Source organism: Corvus hawaiiensis, chromosome 1, assembly GCF_020740725.1.
Source record: "Corvus hawaiiensis isolate bCorHaw1 chromosome 1, bCorHaw1.pri.cur, whole genome shotgun sequence".
NCBI lineage: Eukaryota > Metazoa > Chordata > Aves > Passeriformes > Corvidae > Corvus > Corvus hawaiiensis.
Window position 1 is genome coordinate 35771042 of NC_063213.1, and position 6000 is coordinate 35777041.

A 6000-nucleotide genomic window follows, 5' to 3' on the forward strand; every position below is an offset into this window, starting at 1 on the left:
TTTTTGTCTGAGATATTTAGATGCAGACTAATAACGATTGTGGGATTACGGTGCTAAAAAGTTCAGTTACACTAAAAGTAAATCACTTGATTTCTGTGCAAAGAGTTTCCTTTCTGCCCACCGTTGTTACCGCAGGTCTGGGCCCTAGGGTACATCACTGTGTCCCGCAGCCATAGGGAGGAGGAGGAGAGAAGATCCAGCAGGCAGGAATTGTGCAGCAAGATTGATTCATTTAATTATTTTACAAACTCTTTTATAGACTTTTTTCTTCATAGTCTAATTGGACAATGATCAGCCACCCCTTGGGGGTGATTGGCTAAAATCCAAAAACATCCATTGTCAAAATATTTTTCTACTGTACCATAAACAAGACTTTTCAAGGTTGCAGGTGTTTACATAACTCTGCTACCTCTTCTGTGAGAGAGAAAAGTCTCTCACAGACTTAGAAAATAGCAAGAAAATCCTTGCTAGCAGCATTTTTGTATCTACACACCGTGAGCATTACATTTGCCCTACAGGTGTGGTCAAACAGGCAGCACTGGACACCTTGGTAGACAGACTGGGTTGTGGCATCACAAGTTTATGAGGTACAGCAGCCCTTTGGGGAAACCCATAAGAGGCGTGAGAGAGTGAAGGTGCCTCACCCTGAAAGCCTGAGATTTCACAGGTGTGTGTATGATAATCAGTTCAAAGCCAGATTCTGTCACATGTTTGAGGGCCACCACTGACTTCAGTGAGGCAGGACACAGTACTCATTGGGAATTTCCATAATATTTCCTAGGGCTTGACATCAGAGTTAAAAGATCCAGGTAAGAAGTATGTATTACCTCCTCCTCTTATTTGAGCTCAAGCTGTAAAGAAGGATAGTTGTAAGCCAAAATCAATGACATTTCTCATTTGTGGCCACACACGGTAACTATTTGTAGTCCTTGCAACAGAATATTGCTTAGAGTAACACACCTCACACCATCTTCTGCCTCATACCTTGTGTGGGTTTTGCTGTTCTTAATTAGAAATATGTTATAACCAAAATGCATTATTCAGTGCAAACCCCAAATGCATTAATAAATCAACCCAGAAGTGAGACAAAAAACTTTCTGTGGTTTGCAATTTCTGCTGAAATGACCTCATAACACCACTAAGATATGAAGTGTGCCTAACTTTAACTTTCTTTAAGAACCCAAAAATCTCAGAGGTCTGCTCATCATTCTGGTGGCCCTTTGATGACTTCTGTGCCCAGCTGCTTGCGCTCTCTGTCAGCAGCTCCTTTCCTTCTCTTGACCTGGAGAAGATAATCAGGTGTCCTCTCTCATCCATCCCAGGGCACTCCAGTGTCAGCTGGTCAGTCTGTCTCTCCCCCTAGTGGGTCATCCTGTTCTCTTCCTTCACACTGATTCTCAAGCTGACAAACTGTTTTCACATGTCACAGCTTTCTGACACAGCTTCTCCGGGTTGTGGCTGATGTCCAGAGCCTTTGGCCCTAATTTTTTTACACTTCTTTGTCAGGCAGAGAAAATGCTAGGCTATACCTCAGGAGAGACTCCCTGATTTCAGGTTAAAAAACCACAGGCTTGGGGGTCTTAGACTTCCCTGACAGTCTTTTCAGTGAAATGTGTAGAGGGAGGGAAGTTGGATGTGCCAGGGGTGAGCACTGTGTAAGCATTTAATGTTTAATGCATTTAACATATGAAAAACTAGGAGACAAGAAATGGTCCCTGGACAGTGTGAAAACCAGTAATAGACAGTGAACTTCTCCAATATCCAATAGTATCGAAAACATAGTGTGACTTGACGAAGTCTTGTAAAACGGAGCACTGGTGTACAAGGTTAACTCCCCAAACAAACACACCAGTGATAGTTTGGTTTTGAGATTTCAGGTGAAACCAAGTGCACTTTAGGCAATGAAAATACATTTTTTTTTGCTAAGATTCATACAAATCTTTACATAAGCTTTTATCTCTGCATATCTTAGTACCACGTAAGCAGAAGTACCAGCTTTCTTTTAAATTCTCTTGCTCATACAGCTTTTTAGCTGAAGTTATTTTTATCACTTACTTGGAGCTTGCTTTCATCTTAACACTTACACAATCTTTCCAAGAAGAATGACAAGCTAGTTTGCATGTGCTAAATGCAAAACAACTCCTGCAATGGGATCTGAGAGCTTCACAAATACAGATGGACTTGGCTTCCTACCATTCTTGCTAACACTGATACTGTTTTGCACAGTGGCTCAAACAGCCTATCCACAAGCATTCAAGTGACAGAGCAGGTGTAAAATATCTCCCTTGTGACAAAGCTGTAAGCTAGCTCTTCCATTCCCATTATGAGACAGCGATTTGTACTGCCTTAAAAAAAAAAAAAAAATTAAAAAAAAAAAGAGAGAAAGAGGATACCAAGCCATCCACTTTTGCTGAGGATGGAGAAGAGTTTGAAGCCTGTAGTACTACAGACTCAGTGGTTAGTTTGCTGTGGATTGTGTAAAAAGTTTTGATGACTTATCTGAGGCCCTGTGTTTTCTTCTATTCTCTCTACAGAAGTTATGAAGGAAGTGGTGCCTCTACCCCATAAACAAAATTTGTCAGAAGATGACTAAGATCTGATTCATTATGTGTGTCAGTTGGTGGCTGCCAAGTAATGTGGCTGCCAAGCTGGCCTCAGGCTGCTGGACTCTCCATGGGGAGTTTTGTCAAAGATAGAGCAGGGTCTCCCAGGTAGGTGCACAGGAGTGCGAGGCCAGTCTCTGAGAAGACTGAAGACTATTTGGAGCCATTTGAGTCTTTCGGGTTTGAGTTTCACTGAGCAGTCCTGCGGATACCTGGGAAGCAAAATCAGGGAAGACTTGCATTTCAGAGATGCCAAGTCCTGTGCCACAAATACTACTGGAATCTGCAATCTTATCACAGGACAGGCACAAGTTTCATCAAGGCGGTTAGACACTTAGAGCTCATTCTATCCTACCCACCCTAATGTGACACAAATTAAGCACCTTCCCTTTCTACTTACACTAAGATTTTCATAGTTAGCCTCTGCTGTTGTGTTCCTCATGTTCCAAGACTCAATCTGAAGAGCAAGAACCAGCAGCTACAACAGATGAGAACCCTGCCCCAGCATAGCACTTTGCTTTGGAGAAAAACAGTTTAAAACCAGGTTCCATAAATTAGTGGATGCTTGCAAAATGGACATAATTGTATTGCTTCATCTTATAAATGTGGTAAGAAGGCAAATACGGTAATGTCTGGGAAGGACTCAGATATCAGCCTGAGACTACTAGAGACCCGATCATGAGGGAAAAGCAAAATTCTACAGTCCTAGAAGGTCCTGGGTAATGTTAAATAGGGCCTGGTCCTGCACTATAGTGAAGTGCAGCAAAGAGAACCCCAAATAACCAGTCCCTCAGCTGGGAGGGTGCCTTCTGCAAGCTGAACCAAGCACTGTGATGGTGCACTGAGCACCACGATGTTTGTACAGAGAGGTTAACGTGAAGGGCAGATTGCATTGATATGTCCTTGTGTACTTCTTCTGTGAGTAATGCAGTATATCTTAAGAATATGTCGGACTCCCAGTTTATGCACATCTCTGTTGTCAAGTCTTACTCCTCCAAGGCTCTGTGAAGCACCCTAAAGTTGTAAAGAAGTACTGTCACACTGTGCAGCTGATGAGGCAGCTTGCATAAGCCGTCCACAGAAACTGTTTTACTTTTACGTATCTTCTCCCTACCCCTCCCAAAACACAGTTTTAGAACACCTGCATGGGTACGAGGATGTAGGGCAAGAGGAGGACAGGCTTTGCAGCCTTACTTCTGTGCCATGATAGGTAGCACATACAGTTTTCATGGGCACGAGCAGAGTACAGTCTGCATAGTGCCATAACAAATCTGTCCCTGCCTCTGGGTGCATCACCACCCAGACGGGTCTTTAGATCTGCTCTAGGTCTATTCCTCTCCAGCAATGGAAGTAGACAGCATTATCAGGCTTACCTGCTAAAAATCACCTCAGCCCCAAAGCAGCAAAACAATATTTGACTTGAAGTTTTTCCAAAATAAATCGTTTATTGTCACCAAAAGCCCTGAAGACTTCATTCAGGTTACCTGAAACAGTTTTACCAACACACAGGTTGGCTGTCTACCCTGAACTTGCTGCCTGGGCTGTTTATATCATTAAAGAGAGCTCCCTCCATAGGGTGATTAATTCTAGCCTAAGGTGGAGAAACTTAAAATCATTTGTCATTCTCTGCAAATACCTACCTCTGTCCCTTGACTAGAGAGGGAGCCCTTAGATTAGCTAGCCAACAACCAACTAAGGGTGGGAGAGATGATTCCTACAACCTACAACTTCCAGTTTGAAGGAGCTGGGAAAGAATTGCCTACTAACAGACCTTGCAAAGGCCTGCTTTGTTCTCCTCCTTGTGCTCGACCAAAGTTGCCACATGCCCACCCCTGTAAGCTTGAATACAGTCAGCAAAGTGTCTGATGAGGGCTGTTGTGGGTGAGGGTGCTCGAGAGGAGTCTGAGCAGACATCTCATTAAGATGTCTATTGAATTCCTCTTTTAGCACAAAAGATCTACTTCATTCAATGTCATCATAAAAGGGCAGGCTGAAGCACACCAGAGCAATGGGAAAGCCACTCCTTCAGTATGCACCTTCCCTCATGCTGTCCTGCTTTGCCTCAAATTCTTGAACAGGCTTTGACACAGGGACTGAAGCCAGAATTTCTCCTTCCATTGAAAGCCTAGAACATGAGATGAACTGCAAAGCCATCACTTATCTTTGCTATGGTCTTACTGGTATATAGCTGAAGACCAGTCATTTCTATGTAAGTAATCTGCCTGGTAATTTTACCAATATTTTTGCCATCAGTGAACTGTCTCCAGCTATCCCTCTCCCTCCATGGGAAAAGATACTCCTTCAAGAAAGAAGGTAAATAATTTCAGTGCATTAAGTGTATCCCCACAGGCTAACTTCAGTGTGCACATAACATTGTATTGCTGTCACAAAAAGCTAGTTCCCTCTTACATTCAGCAGCTAATAGAGTAATAGAAACACATCATGGTTTGATTCCCCTGCTTTAGTTCTCTTAGTGGTACTCTTGTGACAACTTGTAGAAAGTCCCAGATGAAGTAAGATGGTTTTGTTGCAGAAATTCTTCATTCTTGATTCTTCCCTTTGGTCAAGCAGTACTTCCCTGTTGATAGAATTTCAATGGATTAGCATGGTGAAGTTCATGTACTCTTTTCTTACTGCTCGTTCTAATTTTGTATGGAGGTGGAGAATAATATTATATGGCAAGAAATCTTCTCCTGGCAATGTCTCTGACTTTGGGAGGCTTTTCTCCCACTGCTTCCTCTGCTTCTATCTCCTAGGCAGTTACATGGATTAGTTAATGTTTATAAAGCCTATTAAACAGGAAAGATACTATGAGTAAAATAATAAAAATTAAGTCTGAGAGAGCTCTCCAGAAATCATCTAGTCCTTTCCCAATCACTTCTCACAGGCCATGCTTTCTAGACAAACGAACATAATTTCTTTCCCCTGGATTTCTTCAGAGTCCCAACATGGCTGAAAAAGGCACTTTCAGGGGGTTCTGCCCTTTGTAACAGGCTCTATCCTCTATAAAATGGCACTGATTCAGCTACAATTCAAAATGTAGTCACAGGTGCCTAAAATTAAGTTATTAATATGAAATGTTTCTTTTCCTTTGAATGTATTCGGTTTTTTTCCTCCTGTATTTTAATCTTGCTCGAAGTTTTTGAAGCAGCTTCAGATTATTTGCATTACCACTTTGGAAAGAGACCATTCCTGATTTGCAAAGGTCAGAGCAATTTGGGCTCAGGCAGCCTGAAAACACTGTCCACTTGTCTTCAGTCTTAGCACCCAGACTGGTGCACAAAGAATTAGAATTCTTTTCAAACAATATGTGCAAAACTGTGCTTTTTCCCTAAAGTTAGAATACAGTGGCAGTCAGGAGTCACTCATTCACCACCACAAGGATCCATCAAACCCA